A 26,843-nucleotide genomic window follows, 5' to 3' on the forward strand; every position below is an offset into this window, starting at 1 on the left:
CCCGAGGACTCCCAAGTTCAATCCACTCTTAATCTTAGTGAACCAAGAGATGAAGATCTTCTTGAGTTGGAAATGGTCGTTCCGGGAAATCTATCGCACAACTCAAATAGGACATTAGGAGAAAAGGGTTTGGAACAGGGAAAGGGGCTTCTTCTCCAAAAGCCCACCAATGTGACAACTAATCATCAAATGATGTGCAACCAGCAACCAGCAAATGTAGCTCAGGAACTCGTGCCTCCCACAATAACGACCCTAAACTTTGTTCTAAATTCTCTGGTCAAGGTCTTTAAAAATTTAAAACCAGAGGTTCAGAAGCACACGGGCATATTGTTGGAAGTTGCAAAGGACCTGGAGATAAATGAAATGACTATGGTGGCCCTAAAATCTGCTATTGATGAAATAATGGGTGATTCCAAACTCTGCAAAGAAACTAAAGAGCAATCAGTAAAAATCGATCACTTAACAGAATTTAATTTTGTTTCAGGAGACTTGGTTAACCAGCTTGGTGGGGATTGATGGGTTTTCTACTTTCCAACAGCAGGCACAGGGCTCGGCGGGTGGTAGACCAACAGGGGGTTTGTTTATGGCTTGTAGCAATGATGTCTTTAATGCCTCTAGTATATTATCTAATGAAAGACAGGGCATTTTGATGGTGAGAGTAACGAAAAGAGGCATTCAAGTGGGTTCAAGTTGGATAGTTGTAAACGTGTATTAGAACCCCAGTGCTCTCCCTCTAAATGAGTTCCTGCAATCTCTCTCAGACTGTCTAATGGAGTGCTCCTCGCAACATCCAGCAGATGAAATCATTATTGCTTGTGATCTAAACTCACAATGTATTTCCACATTTGATCGATCCACAGGAAATTCCCATTCTAAAAGTAGCAATGGTATAACCTGGGTAGATTTTATGCAGGATTTGGATCTTTGTTTGTTTAATGGTAATATTTGGGGGGACATTGCGAATGCACCGACCTGGTACAGGGGAACATTGTTCTCAATAATTATCTTTTTGCCTCCAGAACATTTTTTGACAGCTCTTTAAGATTTCAAATAGGGAAGGGAAACAGTGATGATCATGCTATGCTAAAGGCAACCCTGTGCTTTGAAGGTGATTTAGTGGTACCCGTCTAGGATCATAAATTGTCCACCAACCGGGCCCGGACCCATTTTAGGAAATTTGATAGAGGGTGGGAAAGTGCCCAATCATGAATTGAACGTAATGGTTGATCAACTCTCTGACCAGCAATTGTCGGAACATTGTAACCCTGGGGGCTTTCTTCATTTTGTTTCTAAGCTGACCTCATCAGATGCTCACCTTCAGAAACCACACAAGATCCACAAACATACTTTTAACATTCAAATCATAGAACAAAAGAAAAGGTTAAGACAGCAAAAAGAAATGTTAAAGAGATCTCACCGAGACGTAGAGTCCTACAGAGAAGGTGTCAGAATCCTCATTAATAACTACAGAAAATGGTTTCGATCACATAGGCATCTTGTTTTCCAGCAAGCTGGAGAAAGCATTCTTTATGCGCTTTCTCTTAGAAACTCCAGACACTTTTGGCCAATGGTTGGAATGAATAACAACTCTCAGAATCAGAAACAGGATTCCATTATACATGAACAGTTCTGGATTGATCACGTCTCAAAGGTTTATGGTTCCCTGGATACATCAACCCTTGAGAGAAAAACAGTCAATTGAGTTTTCCATTTCAGACCTCGAATTGTTAATAAGGCAATCCTCCTCCCTAGAGCGGTAGGCCCTAATGGCCTTAGTAACTCGATCCTTAAAATGGACCCACTGACTTGGCCGCGGGTCTTAAAACAACTATTTGACAACATAATTTCCCTGAAGACATTGCCAGAAACGTGGAAACAGCCCATTGTCATACCAATTTACAAGAAGGGCGATTGATTATTGGCCTCAAAATATCATCCGATCTCCCTCTAAGATGCCGACAGTAAAATCGTTGTTGTCCTCATATTGGGGGAGCTGGAGACCTGGGCCAAAACGAAAGGAACAATAGCTAGGCAGCAAAAAGGCTTTTGGAAAGGATTATCAACATCACTTAATGGCCTAGTTCTTAGCTGCCTAAGTGCAAACTCTCTCCAAAAGGCGGGCCCTCCCCTTTTTGGGGCATGGATCAACCATACCCAGGCGTTCAACACAATTAACAGGAACCTATTGTGGAAGAAATTGTTACGCTCACCTGGTATCCACAGGGATGCCATCCAGCCCTGGTTGGATGATTTGCACTCTCGAACCCTCTCACGGTCCCTTGGTAAGGCCTCTGGTTAAAGATGGGTCTGCAAAATAGGAGAGCTGGATTCAATACCAGATTGTCTTTGTTTTCCCACCTCCCTTGGCCTCAACTCCTTCCTCCCCCTTGGGCCTTCTCCTCGCCTTAATATTGTAAAAGATGGATTCTCCATCCTGCTCCTCGTGGCAGGGGCGCGTAGATGTGGGGGGCGAGCAGCGACCAAGTTACTTCACTGTTGCAAGCCCCCTGTGGGAATCCAAGCCTGCTGCGACTCCGTAGGTTTGCTACTTTACAGTCTTTATATGCAATTCTTATGTTCCTCTTAGTTCGATTAATAATGTCTTGCTTCTTTCCTTTTAGGTATGGAAAGGTATTTTGGTGTTGTCATGCAGTTTGAAGATGAGCATGGGCGGGTAGGCGAAAGCGTGGTGTGCGCGATGCTGTCCAGTGAGTAATGGGCGATGTGCAGTGCTGTTTCGCCTTTTATATTGCTAACCTGTGTCTTTTCTCTCCTTGCAGGTTGCAATGTTCCTCGCCGAGCGCCGTAATGTTCCAGCAATGATACTGACCAGGAGATGACTACCCAGCTAAGAATTGTGTGGCTTTCTTAATTCAGGAGGAAACGTGAGTAAACGCTTACCAATGCTGTCTTTCTTTCACCTCTTTCCAGGTTATGGTATTCCAGGATGCATGCAGTGCCGGATGATGGAGTTCGTACCTTCAGGTGAGTGGAACTGAAGTCAGCGATGGATTGAAGACAGGATACTGTTCCAGGTAAGTTTTGTAGTCTTCTTTCTCTCTCTGCAGGTCCTTGGTTTCAGGTATGCTGGCATCAAAGAACTGGACACGGTGAGCGTTACGCTGCCCATAGCAGAATAACGCAAAGCATGTTCTGCTATTTGGGTGGGGTTTCAATAGTCTTTGGTAAAGTAGTCCAGGTAAAGTAGTCCCAGGCCCACCACACACCCAAAAGACTAGACCGCATAGCTCAGTTCCTTGTAACTGAGCTATGTGTCTGTCTCCATGTTGGCTGAACCCTCCCAAGTTAAAAAATCCCAAGTAAATAGTCCCATTCTAATGTTGGTCTTCATGATGGTTAAGAGCCTGGCGCCAAAGGCGCCCGGACTGACTCCAAGAGAGTCTTGGATGAGGTTTTAAGGCCTTTGACCTGGCCCTAACTGGAAGGCTGACTTGCCAGTGAGGGTCAGGGGCAAGGGTCATGACAGAAATTGGATGCCTGGGGGGGGGGTCCCTCCAACCCTATTATCGATCCTGAGAGAGTTGCATCATGATAATCCCATGCGTGTGAGGTATCTAAATCTGGGATACTGTCAAGCCCTATCAGGATTGAAAGAGGAGTGCGTCAGGGATGTCTGATAGCTCCCCTTCTATTTATTCTCTTTATGGCGGACTTATCCAGATGGCTGCAGGAGATGGGCCTAATAGCACCATCCATTGGAAATACAAAAGTTAATTGGCTAGTTTATGCGGGTGACGTTGCATTCCTAGATCATTCTTAGGTTGGGCTGCAGCTCCTTCTGTCCGCACAGGAGACCTATGCTCGAAATAATAATCTTTCCATCAATCCCACAAAGTCCAAGATACTAATATTTAAACATCCGTGAAAGGTAGTTAAGGTCTATACCTGGAACTTGGACCAGCTACCGATAGAGATTGCGTCTGAATTAACGTACCTGGGAGCCTCAATTAAATCTTTCCCAACAAGAGTAGACTTTCTCTATCTATTGACCTAAAAGTTGTGAAATTGGGAGCACAAATGAAAAGCATCAAATCTAAATTCTGCAAATTATCTATATTGCTGCTTGTGAGATACTATATAGGAAAGGTAGTTCCTATAATTCTGTTTGGTTTGGATTATAATTCCATAGCTATGGATAGAGCATGGGATATAATGGAAGCCAACCTGTGGAAGCAAACTCCAGGTCTACCTGATTGTATCCAAATAGTCTGCCTCGGATACAAACTAGGCCTTTCATCGCTTAGATCATGGATGGAGTGGAAGTGGATCTCTCTATAGACTAATCTTAGATCTTCTGAATAACTCTTTGTATGAGGATGTGGCCCTCTTGATGCAGCATGAGAACAATGGGTTTCTGGTTAAATTTAAGCTATAATGCTGTGAGATATTGACTAGGTCTGACTGTTGTGCTGATTTTCTAGTTCAAAATCCCATAAAAGTTAAAGAAAAGATGAAACAGTGTTATTGGATATGCACAATAGAGAGTATGAGGAAGGCTAAGAGATCAGCCTCTTTCACAGCGATAGAAAAACGACTGGCGGTTCTGCCTGCCTACCTAAATCATCTGACCCACATATAAGAACGTCTTTCCTGAGATTTCTATTAAACCTACTCCCTACTTTAGAGATATTATCCACTAGAGACCAGGAAGGGGCAACCAGTGCCATCTGTGACAAGTGTGATAACAAAGAATGTCAGACAGTTCAACATCTATTATCTAATTGTCCTGGCACATGGAAAGTGAGGGCCCGAAGACTCAGTAGGTTTGCCCATGATGCACGCTGGTTAAACACTGATGAGTTCTGGTGCAGACTATCTTCAGGCAATGAGAGTTTCCGGTCTGTAGAGGTGGTTAGAATTCTGAAGGACCTTAAACTGGTGGTAAAGTTCATGGTGAGGGGAAAAGAGATGTGATTAAGGAGCTTTATGCATTTCAATTTACATTATGTAATGTACTATATGTTTCACCTCTCTTCCCATTTGGTGGCTCATGTTTTATCTTCTTTTCTTTTCTCTTTTAAAGTTGAATGTTTTGAGTGATTACGCGGAAATGTGATTGTGTATATGCCTATTTCACTAATATATGTCTGTCTTCGTTGAATGTGCTAAAAGTCAAAGTGGCTAGTGCACAATAAATAAATACATTTAAAAAAAAAAAGCCTTCTGCATGCACAGAATAACTCTGGTGCTCAGTCCGGTGTACCAAGAAAACTGAATTCTCCCTCACTAGTGCCTTATTTTACTCCCTCCCAGTTTTTCCTGAGGCCCTAACAAGTGTTTGTGGGGGCTTTGTTACCTCCCAGGCCAGCTGGCACTAAAGGTCATCAACACCTTGGTTTTCCCCTTTATTGTGCTGCTTGCCTCCCTCCCCTTCCCACCTGTGTTGCCATATGCTAGACAGTATTCTTGGGGGGGGGGAGCGGTTGCTTTCCTGTTTTGTACATGCTGTATAAGGCAGCATACGTTCTGCCTCTCTGTCACCTTGCCCCTCAGATTATTTTTCTGTGCTTTCTAGCTGCAGGGGTACCCCCTCCGTAGCACTGGCCATAATCGGTGAAGCTAAGAGGCAGCAACGTTCCCCATTCTATAATTACCCAATGATGACTGACACGTAGTGTAAGTGTTGGCAACAAAAGGCTGTGGTTTTTACTGTGCATAACACATACTTCCAACTTTCTGTGACCAAAAAGATGTAGGATTTTTCAATACTTAGCATAACAATGTATCAATGACATCACAGGAAATTACAAACACTCATTGTTGGCATCGCTGGAGTATTCTAAAATGCACAGCCTCTCAAACAGCACAACATGCAAAGACGCTCAAATGTTTAAAATGTATAATTTTGTGAATGGTAAGTTAACACCAAATTCTATTACCTAACGTCACAGAAAATAATCACACAGAGCTGGTAGGCAATGTGTGCAGCCTGGGCAGAACATATCTATTCCTGCAGCGCAGGTTGAACACTGAACAACATGGAGACTGATACCTTCCCCAGTCTGATAGGCAGATGCTGTGTGATGGCGTTACACTCTGCCACTTGCCTTCACTGGTGGTTCACCTAAGAAGGCCTGCCCCGGCCAGAGTGCAGGGCAGTGTTACCCTTTGGTAGCAGCACCCTTTTTTTAATAGCTTTTCCAGAGTTATGTAGTTGTCAGGTCAGTGGATTGATCTGAGCCCATCACTCAATTTGATCACTTTCCCGCCCATGGCACTGAAAGATTAATTGACTTGGGAGTCACATAAATGACTTGCCACTGTAAAAAGCAGTAGGATCTATCACCCAAATCTATAGGCGGTAGGACTGCTTAAAAAGCAGTAGCCTACTGCCTAAATCAGTAGGGTTGGCAAGTATGCATAACAACATTGTAGAGGATGTATTTTGTACAGTATCACAAAAATCCACCATAATAAACAGTACACTTTTGGGCACAAGGTCCAGGCTTGTGCCCCTGGCACGTGCCGCCACACCTGGATGGGATTTCGGCTGTCCAGGTTCCACCAAAAGTTACTTATATACCTCTACTTTTGCCCAGACTGTTTACCATTTCCGAAAGGAAATTGTCCTTTCCTTTGTCTGGTAAAAGTGTCCCATTTAGCTCTGTATGAATATATGCCATATATATTAAATCCTCTTTTGTAACCTATCTTGGGTGTTTTGCACTTCTATATACATGCTGTCTATTTTTACATTATCACTAGATAACTTATACATAGAGTTACTTTTGCTGAGTGCACATTTTCTATATAGAGCAATCCTTTTACATTCCATATATTAAATACTTATGTTTAACTTCACTTGTGGGCTCATCAAACCTTTCCATCAATTCGGTATTCGAGAATAGTTGCCTCACATTCAAGTGCATTTAAATGTAATTCGCAGCTTGCTCAATATCCCTACGCCCTCCCTTTGGGTTCTTCATTAATTGCTACACTTTTCAGTTCATTCAGCATTACCATATGCCCAGCTGTAGCCCTAAGAGCACCCCGGTATGAGTGTTACCTCTATTACACTCACTGGTACTCGGCCGCTCGTCCAGGCTTCCTCTCTCTTCTTTCTTCCAATGTCCTTCAGCTCCGCGTACACTTCTCGGAAGCCTGGCGAGCAGTGCTCGCCTTCTTCGAGTCTCGCTGCGGTTTGCTGGTAGCTCTGCTCTTCACTCGTGGACGCTGGCAATGGCCTGCAGTATTTGGGAGTCTTCTGTGCCCCCACACCTCCTCGACAGCTCCATCCTCTGCAGGATTCAGCTTCTCTCCTGCCGGTTCCTCACCTGCCAATCTATCCCAGGCTGGTTAATCTCCTGTTGGGTTCTGTCCTGATGGATTCTCGCTGCTTGCAGCGGTTCCTCCTTTTTTGCACCTGTGACCTCTTAACAGGTTGCAGATGCAAGTCCTTGATTTCATATATGTCTGACTACAATTACTTATATTCTCTGGACAGGCCTGACCCTCGCAATAGTCTTCAAGTCTTTTCCTAGTCTCAGTACCAGAGTGGTGAAATTGAATGTTAATCTATACAACTTCCTCATCCCAGTACTAGATTGGTGTGACTGAGTGGAAGTAAGAGGAAATGACTGGCAATAACCTATGAAGGTAGGGGGAGGGTAGGGTTTATTCTTACAAGAGAAATGGGGATACCATGTCTCAACCAGCAGACCCACCCTCATACACATCTGAGAACTGCACTCATGAACTAGTGCTTCTTAAACACTTTATTTGGCTCTACCAATCAGCAGATCCATTCTTACACTTTTTTTAGTACCACATTCATGAACTGGAGGTTCTTTCTTGAGCTCTAATACAGAGCTATGAAACTCCTGCATGTTTTGGGACTCTCCCAGTTGACCATGTTTAAATGTTTTCCTCCCTCTTTCAAGTCACTTAAAAGGGGGGCTGGATGGTACCAGAGTGGGTTCCTCTATATGGCACTCTCCACTGCAATGGCACATACCACTGCCAGCTCTCCCCCAAATGACAGATGCCAGACAATGCAGGCAAAAGGTTGTCTTGCCTCATCAGTTGGTCTATTCTCGCCTGCCCAAATGGTGCAAAACCCACAACTCTACTATCGTCATCTGGATGCTGTGGTGCTGCTGATGGCAAAGTGGCCCTGCTTCTGGGTGAAGCAACATGTTCAGACTGAGCCTGGGTAAGCACAGATGGTATGGTCAGGTTGTTTGTGTTGGGCCAGAGCATTGACCGGATGATGGTTGCTTGCAATGGTACGCCAGGCAACACACTGTATTTGTTGACACTTCACATAGCTGCAACTGTTAAAGGGAACATCACTAGAGGGGCTAGGGGCAGGTGATGTGCACCCTCTGTATATCATTTTGTCCCACTCTTAAAATGCTTCAGCATCTGTTGTGTGGCAAAGGAATATCATGTGCAGTCACCCAAATTAACTGTTTTTTTGGCAGAGGCGATATATCACCACACATTTGAAAGGTGTTCAGCCTATCAGGTGGCTGGAAATGTGGGCGAAATCTGCCAGTGTCATGTCTGTGTTCTGTCAGTCGAAATAGGGCCTTCTGGGTGCCACCTTTTTTGTTTAGGTGCCTCTGCACCTTGGCCCTTACCAGCCACCCCCCCCAATCCTCTCCCTCTGGTCGCACGTCATTCTCCAACGGCCGCTTACTCTACTTACCTGCTGGGCCTCCTGGCACTGTTGCTCCATGCCACCTCAGTCATCATAGAAATAGAAAAGAGACTTACCCCCTTTTTTTATTTTCATGGCAGCCATCTTGTGGTTTTTATTACAGGTTATTGGGCTCATGCAATATGCCCCAAGTGCATCTCCCTTGAAGGAAAACAAAAACGAAAAATACTATTCACACCCTGGACAGAGCCCCAGGATGCGAATAATAATCAACCTTTTGTCAGGTGGTGTACTGAGCTGGAAACGGCTCTGATCCCTTGCCTAGGGCATTCATTTGCTCAGGCCTACCTAAGCTCTAGCTGGCAGGCTGTTACTAACTAAGTACACTCCCTTGATGTGGGGGTGATTGCTATATTCCTACCCCTAACAGTCTTTACTTCTGGCAAGCTGAATTAGTCTATGGGTTGGGATGTCTGCAAACCTACCTGAAACTTTTGAAGGGAAGCCTACACCTGCTTCCTCGCCTCTTCAATGATTTGCAATGATTCAGTGGCCAAATCCTCCTCCCGAACAATCTGCTTGGTGACCATCTCTGCCTTACTCACTGTTACGAAGACGTCAACAGGCACAGGTAAGTCTTCATGTATGAGTTTAATTGAGTTAGACAGGAAAAAGACCCCCGACCACAACAGAGGCTCCTTACACAAACACAGAACAGGATCAACTGACAATCTTGGAATGCTGAAAGCAATGTAATCAAATACAGCCTCTATGACCTTATCAGAACCTGATGCACAGAACATTCCAGGTCACCTAGCTTCACCATGCTAGGTGGCTCAGGCTGCTATGTAATCAGCAACATCATAACACATCTCCCCTTTTTAAAAAAAAAATCCCTTCACAAACAACACATTTCACACATTGCCACTTTTCACTGTGGCTACTCTATTTTTATTCCAAACTTGGCCACCAGCCACGCGCACTGCACCCTTCAACACAGCAACGACCCTAACTGGGTCGGAGTATAACAGATCTCCCTTCTTTCTCACCACTCCTTTTTTTATCCTTACCCAGTCACCACACTCCACACGCAACTCCTTACTTCCTCCTCTCCTCTTGTTTTCCCGCATGACCCATTCACTCTTCTTCTTCTTGAGGGACCTTCTCACATCGTCAACAACCACATCAGACTCCCTGCTCCTGCCTAACCATGGCGGACACGCCATGGAATAAGGTTTTCGACCTCTCATGAGCTCGAACGGACACAAACCAGTGGTAGCGTGAGGTGCCATGCGCCACGCCCACATCCTATTTTGAATAGTTGCCAATTTGCCAAATCCACACTCTTCTCCCATGCGAATGCTTTCCATCACACATCTATTGAGTCTCTCAACTACTCCATTTGTTTCAGGATGGTAAAGGGCTGCTCTCTTATGACTCACACCACATTTTTCTAAATACTTGGGAAAACACCCACCAGTAAATTGCGTGCCATTGTCTGTAAGGACACTTCCTGGGAGACCCTCAATCGCGAAAACCTCTTGCAATACCTTAACCATGCTTTCTCCCGATATTTCCCGCACAATTCTAAAATCTGCCCACCTGGAAAATAGATCAACTACCACAACAACAAATCTTCCCCGACCATATCCCAAATCGACAGGTCCCAGTATGTCCATGGCTACATCACTGCAGACCCTGGACGGAACTCCAACATCAACCAGGGGTTGCTTCTTAGCTTCGACTCCCTTCCCGCGTCTCATGCAAAATTGGCACTCACTCAAACGAGCTTCAACTTCCTTATCAAATCCTGGCCACCAGTAATCTGTTCTCAGTACCCCCTTAGTCTTTGCAATACCAATATGACCACTGTGCGCCAGATCAATAATCCTTCCCCGAATCCCCACTGGAGCCACTGCCCTTTCCCATCAAAATAATATTTCATCAGCAACTGACAGTTCATCTTTCACCTCCCCAAAAAGGTTTTTCTTCCTCTAGTAATGCTGATTTATTTGGCCAAACAGTGGAGACAACATACGAGATCACCTTGCTCAATACTGCATCCTTCCTTATCTCATCCAACCACTCTTGTTTGGATACAATGCCTTCTGTACTCACAAACACCATCTCCATGTTATCATCTTCTATCCTGTCCTGAGAATTAACCTTTACTCTTGACAAACTATCCGCTAATGTGTTCTCTTTCCCGGGGATCACTTCCATAACAAATTTGTGGGCTTGCATCCTAGTGACCCATCCAGCCACTCTGCGTGAAATCTTGTCCAGACCTTTTGTTTCAAAAATAACTTTCAAGGGTTTGTGATCCGGACGGATCACAAATTGTACACCCCAGACACCATTTTTAAACCTCTCTACCGCCCAATAACATGCGAGGGCTTCCTTTTCAATAACCGAATAACGTACCTCCGCACCTTTCAAAGCACGTGATGCATGAGCTATTATAACTTCTGAACCATCATCTTGCTTCTGAGCCAGAACGGCTCCCAGGCCGCCCTCACTAGCATCTACCGTAATGATAGTCAACTTCCTCGTATCAAAACATACCAGAGGTTTAGCCATATCTATTTCCTCTTTGATTCTGGCAAATTCTACATCACATTCACGAGTCCATACGAAATCTGCACCTTTCCTCAATATTTTCCTCATCTCCACAACCTTAGCTGCATAGTTCTCTACAAACGTTTGATAAAACTCTGTCATACCTAAAAATGAACAAAGTTCACTTTTGGTCGTCGGCCTCTCAATTTCTTTTATGGAGTTAATGATGCCTTCCTTGGGTTTCACCCCTTCAGATGATACCTCGTGACCCAGGTAATCTACTTTGGATACTGCAAATTTGCACTTCTCTTCCCTCAAAGTAATGCCTCTCTCTTCAAAGATCTTCAACACAGCATTCAGACTTCTGTCATGCTCCTCCAACGTCTCACCACATATCAGCACATCGTCTTGGAAACAAAACACTCCCTTTACACATCCAAGCAACCGATCCATAATCTTTTGAAATACCGACGAAGCTGACGCTAACCCGAACGGCATTCTTCTGAATTGAAACACACCCTCATGAGTTATGAAAGCTGTAACCTTCCTACATTCTTCCGTCAGCTCGACCTGATGATACGCCGACGCCATATCAAGTTATGAGAATATCTTCCCATTGCCCACCATAGTTAACATCTCACCCATGTTTGGCAAAGGATGCCTGTCAACCATCACACATTTATTGAGCTTGCGCATGTCTATGCACAACCTCAGATCACCAGAACTTTTTTTTACTACGACAACAGGCGATACCCACTCGACACCTCCTGCTCTTTCAAACACACCCATTTGTAGTAATTTCTTAAGCTCATCTCTCACCCCTTCTCTTAAAGAGAATGGTACAGGCCTAAGTTTCGCAGCAACGGGCAAACTATCCCTTTTTAGAACAATCTGGTGTTGAAACCCTTTCACTTTCCCCAAACCTTTCTCAAAAACTCCTTCATGCTTAATTAAATACTTGCTTGACTCAGTGGACGACCACAACACCTGGAGCTCTTGCTCGGGATGATTGGGAACTAATCGGATACCCAAGCTCTTCTGTTCTCTCCACCCCAGCAATGATTGCCCCTTCTCAGTAATATATACTTTGCCTTTACACCTCCTTCCCTTGAACTCGAACTCACTCCACACATAACCCAGCAATTCAATTCTGTCCTTATTGTACCCCCCGGGATTGATATCCGGGTCTGTCAATCAATCTACCGCTCCACTCATTTCCTTCTCAAACACACTTCTAGACACTAAGGTGATCTTATACCCCGAATCCCCCATCATGGAAATCGCATGACCATTCACGTTCACAGTCGCATACGGTCGCTTACAGTCGTCTCCATCACCATCCATCACAACGTTTATGGTGTTGATGATGACATTCTGTATTGGAAGCATCACTTCCTCGTTTGACGATCTGCCGTCCTCTTCTTCATTGACGTAAAGCACTTTCCTTTGACTGGACTGTCCAAACTGGTAGTTCTTACAGCAGTTCGCAAAATGCCCTCTCCTTTTGCACTTTGCACATGTCACTTTACGGCCCGGACACACGATGGATGAAGCAAAATGTGTGCTACTCGCACATCGAAAACACAGTCTATCCTCTCTTCTTTCAGTTCTCTGCACTGGCTCTTGGTTTTTCTTCTCCTCCCCGCCAACTTTATTCGACTGCTTGCTCTTTCCCCTTCTTCTGCTCTTGTTATCTCCCACATTTAATACTTCACTCTTGACTTCTTTAGAATCATTTGTTTCACTTTTTGTCAACTACGCGACACACGCCAATGAGTGTTCCACGCATTTCGCAAGATCCAAAACTTCATCCAGGTTGGGGTCATCCCTCAGCCATAATTCTTCACGTATCTTATTAGATCTACAGTGCGTCATAAATGGGTCACGAATATGCTCGTCGAATGTTCCTTGAAACTTGCAAGTTAATGCTAGATGTCGCAGGGCTGTCACATACTCTTCAACCGACTCACCCTGAGCTTGCACCCGTATGCGAAAATTGTATCGTTCCAATATTGTGCTGGTCTTGGGATTGAAATGCTTGTCCAGCTTCAACAGAGCCACATCAAATTCATTTCCAGCATCACCATCACTGCCATCTCCTGCTGGTTGGGGAAGAGTCTCATAAATTCTTTGCCCTTCATATCCTAAAAAATGCAACAGTAGTGTCAACTTCCTCTTGCTAGAATATGATGTTCCGCCGGCAGCCTTTATATAATGTGCAAATCTTTTGCGCCACTGAGCCCATGGTATCTTTGCAGCTCCCGGTATCGGCATAAATATCAGTGGTCCAGCTATCCCCGGTAACCCCGCCATGCCTCGTCTCCTGGCTGAGCGCTCTCCTTGCCCTTCTTGCTAGGACACACCTAAAAACTGGCCCTTAGGTTACTGCTCGCCCGCTTCATAACTTCTGCTTGCCTTCCCCCCTGTTGAGCTGGTGAAGATTCTCCCTTTATGTGCACGGGGTCTCACTTCCTGACCAGTGTTTGTCACTTTTCTACGTCGCAGCTTCTATGCACTCTGTCCTCTGTGTGGCTGCATAATGATGCTGTGTTTCTTGAAAGTTCAAGATGGGCTGGCACACAATGTAATGAATGGCTCTATTCTATTTTTCTTGACCGCAGATTTCTTTGCAACAATTACTTGTCTGGGGTGTGGAGTCTCCACTTCTAAAAGTTCAGATGCACATTGCCAGGATTTGTCATGCGCATCAACCAGCAGCTGTGTGGTAACTTCCACTTGTAGCAATCTAAATGTGCCTCTACTAAGGGTTATACGGTAGCCTTTCCTTCACTGAGCTTCTCCCATCCTTTCAGGGACTCCGTATCCGGACTGGGGAAAGCATCAGCATTAACACAGTGGATTCTTGAAACAGATCCTTGTCACCCCGTCTTCGGTGCCAGCAAAAGGGCTTTTCCCTCTAACCACGTTACGGCAGCAGCGGGCTGAATGCGAACGGCGAGCGCCCCGCGAACGTTGCAACAACGGGGCGGGCCTGGACGCGAGCAAAAGCAGGGCCTCGGGCTGTGTAGCGCGGTGCGAACACTTACTTGGTGACTAGGCTGCCGGACTTGGTGGCCGCTCGACGCTGGGGAAAATAGCGGAGCGGCCAGCGCAGGGTGGAGCTTCTGTCCAAACTGCCACTACTACGTGTGATGCTGGAAATGCATCAGAGGGACAGGGCCTCTGAATCCTTGTCCTTTTCTGCCTTTTATCGTGTGTTCTGTTATGTTTTCTGCCCAGGTATCCATTTGGGACTCCTGGCAGTGCAGCTCTCTCTTTTGGTTTGGTGAACAGACCCATGGGATACCCTTATGGCACCCATGGGTGGGGGTACAACCCTGTGCCCCTAGTGTATGTTTTTGGGCACATGTGGGTGGCCCACAGAGCAGGGTATGGGCTGGTGGCAGCTCCATGCTGAATTGGACAGGTGCTCTGGGTGTCCTCCATTTTGGGATACCCAGGCCCTGCCATTGGGATCAGTTGATTCCTGATAGAAAACAAGATGGCCCCTGTGGCCTCTTGCTTTCTATTGCCTGTTGTCTTGTTTTCCCAAAGTCCTGGGATGCCCTGACTCTGTCCCTTCCCCCTGACTGGCTGTTGGGTGGAAGTTCCATATATGGTGTTGTTGTGAAGGCCCAGCTAGACTGACTGGAGCCTTCCCTTTGACTGTATGTTGTGGGTACCTCCTGTGGGTGGGACCTGGGTGAATGGAGAGTGTGACCAATATACACTCCTTGTTGTGGTTGTCTGGTTTCTGGCATGTGAGACAAAGACTGAGACAGCCCTGCCCGAAACTGGCCTGAATGCAGTGTGTAGTGTTGAATGGCTGGGTACTTGTCCCAATCCACATTCCTTGTTGTGAGTGTCTGAAAGGGAGGAGTGTGGCCTGAATGCACTGTGTGCCTGATTGGCTGACTGACTGCATGAATGCCCTTCTGTGTGATTGGCTGCTGTGTGTGTGCCAGCAGTGTGGATGAGAGACAGAATAGTATATCTGGGGACCTCTCACCACTGGAAATTGTTCAGAAGCATTCAGAAGCTGAGTCTCCACTCAAGAGTAACTGGATTTGCTGATCCTCGACGTCCAGCTGGAAGAAGAAGACTTGCTGTGGCATTTGCTTCGACGGAACTGAAGGTTGTCGAAATCGTCGAGGACTGACTCGAGAGAGGACCTGGCTAGGCGCCCTCTTCCCGTGCTCCGAGGGACCATCGAGCACCGCTGAATCTTCGCCGAAGCTCCCTGGACGCCAGACCATCGAAAGGCTGCCGACCGGAGAAGGGGACTGCCGAGGAGACCGAAGTAAAGCACCCGGACATCGACGCCGTCGAAGTCCATTGCCGTCGACCAGGGTTCGCAGGTCTGTGCAACCGCTGGAGGTCCGTCGAAGTTGTGTTGCCCAGCCGTGGGAACCACTCGACGCCGAGCCACCGACGACCGGAGCCGTCCGCTCCTTGCCTAAGAACATTTGACTCGAAGAACTCCCTCGTCCACACCGTCGACCGCTTTTGTCCTGCCGGAGAAAGTCGAGGACGACCAACGCGCCGAGGAGAATCCGCCGGTGGGTTTCCCGCCACCTCACGACCCCAAAGACCCGAGCGACTCGACGCCCTTGCTGGGCCACCGTCATTCACAATCTTTGCGGTCCAGAACTAGTGTCGCCGAGGTGCCCCGCACGCCTCCTCCTCGCAGGACGCCGACGAGCACCGCTCGGATCGAAGCCTGCCGCCTCATCGACGCCGTTCTACCTTGTTTGTTGTCGGACGTTCGACGCCCCGTGTCTCCCGCTTGAAAGGGAAGGCATTCAAGAAGGTCCGTCGATTCCCCGACAACGAACACCGAGTTCCTCGACGCTTCTCGCCGCCTCTCGACGATCCGTGACTCCTGCTTTAAAGGGGGTCATTCAAGAAGGATCTGTCGACGCCTCTTCGAAGAACTCGACTCCACCAGGTACATTGGGGGGGTAAAAACATTATAGGAGAGAAATAGACTATTGAACAATATATGGACTGGGCTGGTGTTATATCTCTTTATTTTGCAGGTTGCCCAGGTGGGGGGATCTCCACACAGAACTGTGTCCAGTGGTAGGGGCCAGTATTCTGCCTATTGTTTTCAATCATCTGCTATCTCTCCCCTCTCTATTGCTGGTTTCCTTCTTATTGATCTGTGTGCCATTTTTTGCAGTATTGTGAATGCACTTTAATGAGGTCTAATATTAGTGGTACCACTTTAGAATTGTAGATATTTACCATTGCTGATTTTCCTGAGCACAAAGTGCGTTATTGTGATAAGTGTACATAACCCTTGAATATTAATTATATAAAGACTGTGTTTTCAGTAATACAGTGTGTGGACATTCCTTTGTGGGGGCTTGGGGATACACTGTACTTAAGAACCAGCCTGCATCACCTCCTGAGAAGCTAGGCCTTGATTGCTCGTCCATCGTTACCATATTAGAGAATCTTGGCGGGGGTCCTCTGTGCCTCTCCTCTACCATATAGAGAGCGGAAGTACAGACCCCCCCACCGGTCTTTACACTACGCTTGGGAGATAGCGGAGCGGCAGTGTTCTCAGGATCCTTGCTGGGGGTCTGTCAGTATCCCATCCTCGTCGCAATTGTTACGAAGACGTCAACAGGCACAGGTAAGTCTTCATGTATGAGTTTAATTGAGTTAGACAGGAAAAAGACTCCCGACCACAACAGAGGCTCCTTACACAAACACAGAACAGGATCAACTGACAAACTTGGAATGCTGAAAGCAATGTAATCAAATACAGCCTCTATGACCTCATCAGAACCTGATTCACAGAACATTCCCTGTCACCTAGCTTCACCATGCTAGGTGGCTCAGGCTGCTATGTAATCAGCAACATCATAAGACTCACCTTGTGCTCTTCTGTCTTCTGCAGCACCACTACCTGTTTCCTCTCCAAGCTATCATCCTGCACATGTGTTGATATGTTCTCTGGCTGAAAAGTCACCACTTCCTAAACAACTGAAAGGTCAACACACTGGTACATTTTCTTTAGGTATTCTTGGGATGTATTAGCAGCTTCCACAACCAGCTTCTCAATTACCATGGCTGGCACACTCTGCACGTGCAGCTTGCCAACTCATTCTGCCACTTCAGGTCCTTCCAACACCTTGGTCCCTAGGAGAGCTCCGATCCCTGACATGGCAAACTCTGAAAGATCGGCGTCCTCCTCCTCCCTCTTCTCATACATTGCCTCCCACTGAAGGTTCAGCCTTTTCAACCTCAACCTCCTACCACATCCTCTGACCAGGTGCAGTCCAGATCCTCATCTTTGCCCTGACTCATCCTGCTGGTTACCAATCACATCGTAAACTGATCACTAAGACAGACAACTGGATCCATGCTCACATATTGTATTGTGTTCTCAAAAGAAAAGGTGCTAGGAATATGTTTGTTACATTTTTTTTTTAGGTTATAGTAAAGTGAGAGGAAGAACCGACATAGCTTAGTTTTATGTGCTTTTTGGGAGGTGCAAAGAGAAAAGGTAGCAGAGGAAAATAAAACCACATGCAGCACCCTAGACCCGGCTACCTGCAGACTATTAATGACCTGTAATTGCCCCTTTCTGTAGCCGCTTAAAAAAACTCACAGCTCATTACCTTAGCAAAAATGTGCTCACTTAAAATAAAGCTCCCATTTTAAATGTTTGCCATTATGTGTTACAAATCAAACAAGTATTGGCAATGATGAGAGTTTGGGCTTTTGTATAGGCGTTCGGAAAGACACTTGCCAGGCACACCCATGGTGGTACTGTCTATTGATGGTAGTAGGTTCAAAATGGTGCAAGTACATGATCATTTAATAGCAGTGCCTGGCAAAAGCCTAATGCTTACATACAAGCCAAAAGTGTTGGATGTATCAATGCTTTTTTTTTAACTGGACTTCCTCTCTATCACTTTTGTCCTGGGCAAACTCCTGGAAAAGCTGTCCATCTACCAGCTTACTCTCCACACTGAATCTGTTGGTTGTCTTCATGACCATCAGTCTGGCTTCGGAACAGCCAGAGGCATGGAAACTGCTCTCCTGAATACCTGTGGATATCTGCTCTCTAATCTTGACTCCAGCCTATCTTCTGTCCTCATCCTCTTTGACTTTTCCTCTGCTTATGACACGGTCAATCACGCCATCCTGATCAATCCACTCTGTGAGAATCTGGGCATCACGGATCTGGCCCTGGAGTGGTTAACCTCTTTGCTCATGGACCAACCCTCCCAGGTCCAAGTTGGATCCTTTCTCTCCACCACCTCTCTCTTCACACATGGCGTTGCCCAGGGCTCTATCCTCTCATACTGGGTCTTCAATGTTTACTTGACCTGGCCCACCTCATCTCTACCTTCCCCTCTAACTTCCAGTGCTATGTGGATAACACTCAGCTCTCTTTCAGGCTCCCATCTTCACTCGCTCATTGGTTCTCTCTAGGCTGAACTACTGCACCAGCCTCTTTCTCAAACTGCCCTCCTCTATTCTCCGCCCTCTGCCACTAATCCAGAACAGGACTGCAAGACTTATCCTTCGTCTCAAGCCCAGGGACCATACCTCTCCAGCCCTGTAATCTCTCCACTGGCCCCCAGTGGCTGCAAGGATCATGTTCAAGAGGTTCCATGTGTTAAAATCGCGGCAAAAATGACTGTGGACACAAAGTATTGTGGCAAAAAAGTGGTGTTTTTTCCGCCGCAATACATGTAAAGGATGCAGGTGACAGCCCTGCATACCCCAGACCCATTATACCGTTTAAGGGGAGCGGGGGGGACACCCATGCAACCCCTGCACCCCTGAAATGGTGTAATGGGGTACACCTTTAAAGGGTCAAACCACAGCATTTTTGCCACAATTTTTTGTACATGTGACATTTTTGCAGCAATTTTATCACTGCATACCGTTCAAGACCCACTGCATCATCCACAAGGCTTTCTGGGGTCGTGGTCCGCCCTACATCTAACTCTCTTTTCCAAAATATCTTCCTTCTCAAGCCCTTCACTCTGGTACTTCCAACTCCCTGAGGGTCAGGCGCTTTTCCAGGCAGAGAGAGAGGGTAGATATCTCTCCTCTGCAGGTGCCTACATCTGCCCTCCCTGCCCCTCTCAAATTCGAATCGGACCACCTGAAGTTCCAGAAGCAGCTCAAGACCTTCCTTTTCTCCCCTGCTTTCTCTCTCTCCCTCCCCTGCTGACCTTCTTGTCTGCTGCACTGACTGGTTGCTTGGTACCCTCAGTCTCACTGAGTACCAGCCTCCCCCATGATCAGTCTCCCCTGCGCTGCCTGCGGGCCTACTGCACACTTACCGGCTGTAACTGTAACCTCTACTGTCACCTGTCTCCCTGCACTTCCCCTGAGCCATCTGCCCTGGCTGCACTTACTCAGATCAATGGTGCCCTGATTGCACTTCTCCCTCCCTCCACCTGGAACTTCCCTCCCTTCCCCCTGCGCTTTGCGTCATTGCACTTGTGCAATCTTAATGACACAAGGCCTAGCAAAATCTTGTCTTGTCCTCTCTCTGTCTTTCCTCCCGTTTCTTGTCACGCCTAGAAACACTTGCGTACAGGCGCGTTATAAATTACATGCATAGTGCTTATAAATGAAGTGAATGAAGCCATACCTATTTAAGACATTTTTATTTCACCAGTAGCGTGTTTACAACTCCAACTAATTCATTAACTCAATAACTCTCAGAAGACTGCTTTGAAAAAAGAATCACTTTCACAGACTTCAAGTGCAAGGTTTGATGGCAAGCCTTGATTAAAGAAAGCTCAAAGAGTTCCCCGGAGGTGTTTTCGAGGAGCTGGGGGGGGGAGTGGCAACAGGGTTGGAATGACCCTAGGGATTAGCATTACCATGGGCAGTCTATATGTGGATAAATATCCAAACAACACTTGCAAGCTTTGTGTCCCTTCTCATATGCCATTTCTCCCTATCTGATGCAATAGCTTTGGCTTATAGGTGGTGCTAAAATTCCACCTAGTAGTTCAAACTAAAAATGGTTACTTTACATGGATAGGCAAATGCTCTTAACATCTTGCACAACATGGGGAACCTTTTCTGGCAAAAGTAATCTTTACCCAAGTAATGAACTAACAAGAAGATATTTCTTTCCGGTTTTTAATAGCCTTTTAGATTTAAATTCAGGATATGTAAAATAAAGCAATAGAAGTATTCTTGTTTTTTTTTTCCTTAACATGTGTCTCTTAGGATGTGCATATTGTAATGTTGCCATAATTTGAGATATGTGTATTTTGTAAGTAAGCTATCAGAGCTCTGAAGTTTCCCATGGCCAAGTGTGAGAAGGCCATACAAACATTTTTTCTTCCCTTTGGATTGCAGGACCTGGAGTTTTTTCTCTCCCATTTGAAATTGAGGGAAAACTAAAAGTCCCAGAATTACAGGAAATTCAGTACTGGATGGCATTCCATGGGAAAGTTGAGAGATCTGTTCTATAAGACTTTATTGGAGGCCGTGCTAAATATTTGTGTAAAATTGACCTTGGACAATGTAGTGTTCAAGGGACTCATTCTGAGATTGGAGTAGTCATAGCGCCATGGCTGCCTCCAATAAGGTGTTCGGCACTGGCCTGGTTCAATGGGGATTTACCGGTGCATTCCGACTCTGGAGGGACCGGTAAGTCCCCATTGAACCAACCATTCCCCATTCCCATTTGAGCCCCCCCATAGGGCTCAATGGGAATGGGGAAGGCGCTAATTATGGGCCTGCTCATGGCAGGCCCATTATTAGCCCCTTGGTCCCTTAGCGGGACCCGTAAAGGACGTGTGGTCCGACAAAACGTCCCTTACTGTTCCCGCTAAGGGAGCTTGGAATTGGGCGGTAAGGTATTACCAGCACCGGTCTCTTTACTGGTGCCGGTAATCCCTCACTGGCCAACTCATAATGACCCCCCCAAGAGTCTAACTGTGCATGGGTTCAAACCTTGGCTTCACTGTTTAACCAAAGTGTGTGATCCTGAGCACATCATTTAATCTCTTCTAGATTAGAGGACTCCGCTGATCAGGGCCATCATTCATTTCCTCTGCATTGCTTCCAGTCTCCAAAAGTTGCTTGGTCCCTCCAGAGTACTGTCTGACAGGAGAATGAGTTGCTATGGTCAGCTATTTCTTTGAAATTGACACCAACAGCTTTCTGCATGCACTCTGAACGTGGTTACCAGAGGATAAAGCACGGGGTTTGGAGTCAACCATTAGCAAGTCGTTTATAAACTCACATCTTACCCACATAACTGCTATTAACATCAGGCACTAGGAATGATATTACATTCCCGTATAACAGTTCACACATAAGGTGCAACAATATATTAGCAACATAAAGGGATATTGGGCACTGGTAAAACAAAGTATACAAATGAGAAGCTTGGAAAATGTAATGTTTATTTGTAAGATGGTTATCAACCAACTGACTCTCTCTCTGTTTTTTATTTTTTATTTATTTGTTTTGTTGTGTTTATGTTTCTATGTATGTGGGACCCTGTTGATTTTTTATTTTATGTAATGCAATGTGGTATGTTTTTTTACTATTGTTCTGATTCTTGTTTTGACTATGCTGTCTTTTATATGACTGGTCTAATTGTTATCTATATCGAATGTTTGGCCATAATTTGTTTGATCAGATAGGCCCCGATGAAGGACTGTTGAGTCCGAAATGCATTGGCCGTTTTTGGGTTGTGCTGCCCATCACACAAGCGATTGCTTACCATTACTTTGAATAAACCACTAAGTTTAAATTCGTTAATGTGAATCAGTATATTATACTTTTCTGAAACCCAATTGGGATCCAAGGGTGTGCGGCCCGCACCGCAGGCAATGTTTGCCTAGGTCTTCCTTTACCAGTACAAAAAGAGTTTGCCAATTTAAATTTTGAATTTTCCCCCCACACACTGTTATGCTATGTTATTGAATGTTGTTTGGCACAGTTTTTCATTTTCAGTTTCTTGGAGTTTCAGTCTGCAAGAGGTTGCATAAGGGGTGAATGAACGAGCAGGGCAAGGTTGCTTTGTTTCAGTGATTGATTGGTAGGTTTAGGCACCTAGCTCCCATCTACCAATGGTCAAGTATTGATTCCAGACCACTAATTGGCTGCACCATACATCTCCTTTTTCTAGAATGGTACAGCTTGCGATGGAGAGTTTTTCCCACTAAGGAACACTTTTACTCCACGAGCATTGCCCTCCATAATAATCACAGTGAATAAGGACTCTTGAACATGGGAGTCAGAGTTTTTGATATTTGTCATTTTAAATATCCTTGAAACTTGAGTGGGATATGTAATAACATCCTTTTTTTAATGTACTGTGTTTACTTTGTAGTAATGGAACAATGATGATACAATTCTGCTCCTGACAAAGGGAGGATTGCCGAAGTGGCTAATGTGCACTCCACATTAGTAATGTAAATTGTTTGTGTGTTTGTGCTGTTTGTCTGAGTGATGTTTAACGAGTATTGCGAGTTCTCTTGGTTTATCTGTGGTTGATTAGTGTTCTATTTAGGGAAATGTAATGTAGATATATATCTTAAGGTGCTGTAGTTTCATTGTGTAGCCTGTATTGCTTGGGTGGTGATTTGTGTGTAGAGATGTTGTGTTGGTTAGGGTGGGATATAGAATGATTTTCAGGTGGTTACACTTACCATTTCTTTTTCAACAAACCACGTAATGAAAACCTGAAACAACATGTTGCCCTTTGGAAACACTGTCACATGTATTTACTGATATCAATGCAAAAAAATGACTGATACAACAGCAAAAGGAATTGTCAAAAATATTGTGACAAACTTTAAGGCCTTAATCTTGACCTGTAGAATCTGATTGGACAGGATGTGATGGAGCAAGCGATATGAGCGGTCAATTTCACAGGACTCAAACTGAAATTACACAGCACTGTGCAATGTTCTATCCCCCTGTGCAGCTCATTGCAAGAATCTGACCATTAGCGAAGGGAATAAGGTTGCACAATACGAGCCTGCCGGGTGACCATCAGTCAAATACCAAACTTCATAAATGACGCTGCTCCCAGGATATGGTGCTTGGAAGACCAGCTAGAAAAGCTTTAATCTTTATCTCAGACTAGATGGATTGAGCGCCACAATGATGTGTTGATTTACAAAGAATGGCTTCCCTTTGTTGATGGTTGTATAAATGAAATTTCAACAATGGTATTCTTACCCAGTGCTAGAAATCTACAGAAGGCCATTGCTCACGAGTTTGAAGTGGCACTGACAGTACTCAGTAAAGTGCTACGCATTACAAAGCCTTTCTCAGAAGTGCTGCAGAGGGTTATGTGATAGGGCAGAATCAGTAGACAGACAAGCAGGCATGATTTTATTATCAGGTTTACTTCCTCTTTGATTCTAACTCTGTGATACAAAGCCCTGCTCTATACAAACAAACGAAAAAGGGATGCCTGTCAGTGTGTCGAGATGTGCAAACTCTATCCAGAAATTCTATTCAAACCTATTTTCTCTCCCTACTGCTCAAAAGGAAAGAAAAAAAAAAACAACCGGGACATAATGTTGGGCTTTGCCCATGGGCAAGGGGGGCTACTAGCTTCTGACTCCTCGTGTGTGTCTTTCTACCATAGGCCTTTTCTTATGTTCACAATCAAAAACATAAAAGGCTTCATCACGAGTTTGGTGGTAAGCCTTAAATGTGGCGGTAACACTATTACCACTTAATTTAATGGTCCGCCAAATCACAGCCTTGGCGGATTTACCCCCAGCTCTGAGCTGGTGCAAATCCGCCGTGATTTTGCCAATTTTTGGTGCTATTACTTCGGCGGTAATACCGCTGGCGGTAAAAGCGCCGATAATTCCCCATTGGGCCCAATGGGGAATGGGAAATTCCCGAATGGACCCAAGGAGGAATGGGGACTTGCTGTTCCGCCAAACCCTCGATTTGGCGCTAATAGCACCAGGGGGGTTGGCGGCAACGCTAACAGCCACGGTGGTAATACCGCCAGGGATACCGCACAACTCGTGATGAGGCCGAAACTGTGGATAATGTACATCTGGAGTGCTGTCCCAGGGTTCAAGTCAGGTCGCACTGGTTCTCTTGCTCTTTTCCTACTCTGGGCTCGTCAGTTCCTTTCCCCACACTGGTCTTCTTTTTGTCTCATTACCCCACTCCTGGGCTTCTTACTGCTTTACTGCCCACTCTGGGCTTCCCTGTTTCTCCCTCACACCAAGGCTTCTTTCTGTGTCTCACCCCAGTCTTGGGCTACTCTTGGCATTTCTCCTTTTTGTTTGTCTCTCCATTCTGGGGCTTCCACTAATCACTCCTCAGTCTCAAGTGTTCTTAGTTTCTCCTCACTCGGGGGCACCAGGGGCAACATGCTGGTCTTGGAAGCAAGATCATGCATAGCAACAGAGGTTTGAATCCCGGATCTGCGCTTAGAAACTGAACTCCGGTATTAAGTGTGTTATAAAACACCAATTAAATAAATACATAAATAAATAAACGCACTCTGGTGTGTTCTCTGTCTCTCTGTCCACTGGTGCTTTTGCCCTTCTCACTCCCCTTCTCCGGGGTATGCTTTCTATTTCACCTCTCTGGGTTATTTTCCCTCTTACTTCCCACTATGACAGGACCGTCATTTCACCAAAATGCCAGGGGTAGCGGAAGTGACATCACATGCCCTGCCCCCGAGTGATATCACAGGGAGTGATGTCATTTGATCCCGCCCCACTTGACATCACTGAAAGTGGCTTCGAAGGCATTATCCTTCAGTACACTAAGAAAAATATGGTTACAATGTCAACGTAATATGACACACATTTAAGACAAGAATGAAACATCATATGTAGCAGTGTGTCAAGGCCCATATTATCATATAAGTGTATGAACCCAAATAATAAATCCCATCTTTATGTGGATCTGCCCTGTTATTGCAACATGGCTACAGAGCGAAATCACATTCTGGGGGGACAGGGATGGATAGGCCAGTGTTGGGATAAGGGAAAGCTACGATAGAAGGGGAGAAGGCAAGAATATTTCGAGAACACGTGTTCTAATACAGTTGCATGTCCTTCACTGGCACAGTGCCACCTGATATCATGGAGTTCACAAGTCTGGGGTTAGGCGCCTCTGCACTTCACCCCTCCAGTGAATGCTGTGGACTGGAGCTGCTCAGCGCTGGCCCTCTAAACCGCAGCAAAAGGAAATCTGCTACAAGACCAGGAGCTCTGTATGCGACCAACCTACTTGCACACTTTACTTTTGCTTTGTTTCACGAATAAATCAAGCAAACCTTACTTTTTAGCATATCAAGCTATTAGACCTTATGGGTATGAAAACATTTTCAAAGAATGCTGCTTTATTGTGGACCATCATACATAAAAAGGCTATACATTGTGGTGTTGATAACTCACGCTTTGGGTCTGCTTAGCATGGAGAGGAATCCCATGTGCCTCAATGTGGCTGGCTGCTGCTGCTGCACTCGGAGCTCTGCTCCGTCCTGCCTCAGCCCCGGATGAGCAAAACGTAACAGACATGAAGGCACTTCGCCATGCTGCATCCACTGGCCAGGACTGGGTGGCGTCAGACAGTCTGGAGTTTGCTTGTTTTTTCAAATAGTTTGTTGAAGCAACACATTAAAAAAAAGCACAAGCTCAGGCTCCAGTCCAGGGCCAGAGGTTGCAGAATTATGGCAGGCATCACTGGGGAGATGGCATAAGTTGCTCTTGCGACCTCTTTTGACCCCCAATTGACGTCCTTGCACTCTGAGCTTCTCCCAGTTTCCCTCAATTCTGGGACTTTTCTCCTACTTCTGGCCTTGCTGCCTTGCTCCCTTTCCTCTGAAGCCACTGCATACCTATAGCTGATGAGTGGTGCTGCCTGGGAGGGTTAAGTTGGCTGACTGCCTCTCGTCTCGCTGTGATGCTGCTTATGCGACTCCTCAAATGGACTCCGCGGTGGTGGGCATCTTCTCCTGTTTTCTACTGGCTCGTACTAGTGCTTGTCTGTGGATCCTCTTCTGTCCTCTGCCTTGGCCCTCGGAGGAACGCGGTTTTCGCTCCGGTTGCCACACCCTATGGCACAGCTTTCTCAACTGCCGGGACACATTGCACTCTCCTAATGAAGGCCTCCGGGCTGGAATCCAGGTTCGGTGTGTTATTATTTTTCTCTATTTGCACTGTAGCATAATTAAAGTCCATGGGCTGCATGGATACCACATCCTGATTCATTTCTTGCCTGATGTGACTTCAGGGGGCTCATTTTCCACTGTTCTTCTGTTTTCACTACCAAGGATCACATGTAGTTTGAGTCGGAAGCAGATCCAACCTTTGTTAAAGAGCTCTCAAATATTTTAGGACCTGCATACCCCATAAAAGTGATAGTCTCTGGAGAAAAGGGATAGCGACTTAACTTTCTCTCTGGGGCTTCCCTGTGCCCTAAGGGGAAGTCGCCATTTAGTGGCGGTGGCCCAGGACACCTAAAATCAACATCTGTGTTTAGGGGTTTGTGGGCTATAGCCAGTGCACTTGCTGATGCAACGGATAGACATGTGAGCAAACCAAGGCTCACTACAAGACAGCAAAACCAGGCAAATGTACACGCACAAAGTGCAAAGGATTACTAAAGATTGATTGTGTTTGTTCCATTTTCAGACCATCTTTTTGTTAGTTTTCCACTG

This window comes from Ambystoma mexicanum, chromosome 11 (assembly GCF_040938575.1).
Source record: "Ambystoma mexicanum isolate Mex_15411 chromosome 11, UKY_AmexF1_1, whole genome shotgun sequence".
Classification (NCBI taxonomy): Eukaryota; Metazoa; Chordata; class Amphibia; order Caudata; family Ambystomatidae; genus Ambystoma; species Ambystoma mexicanum.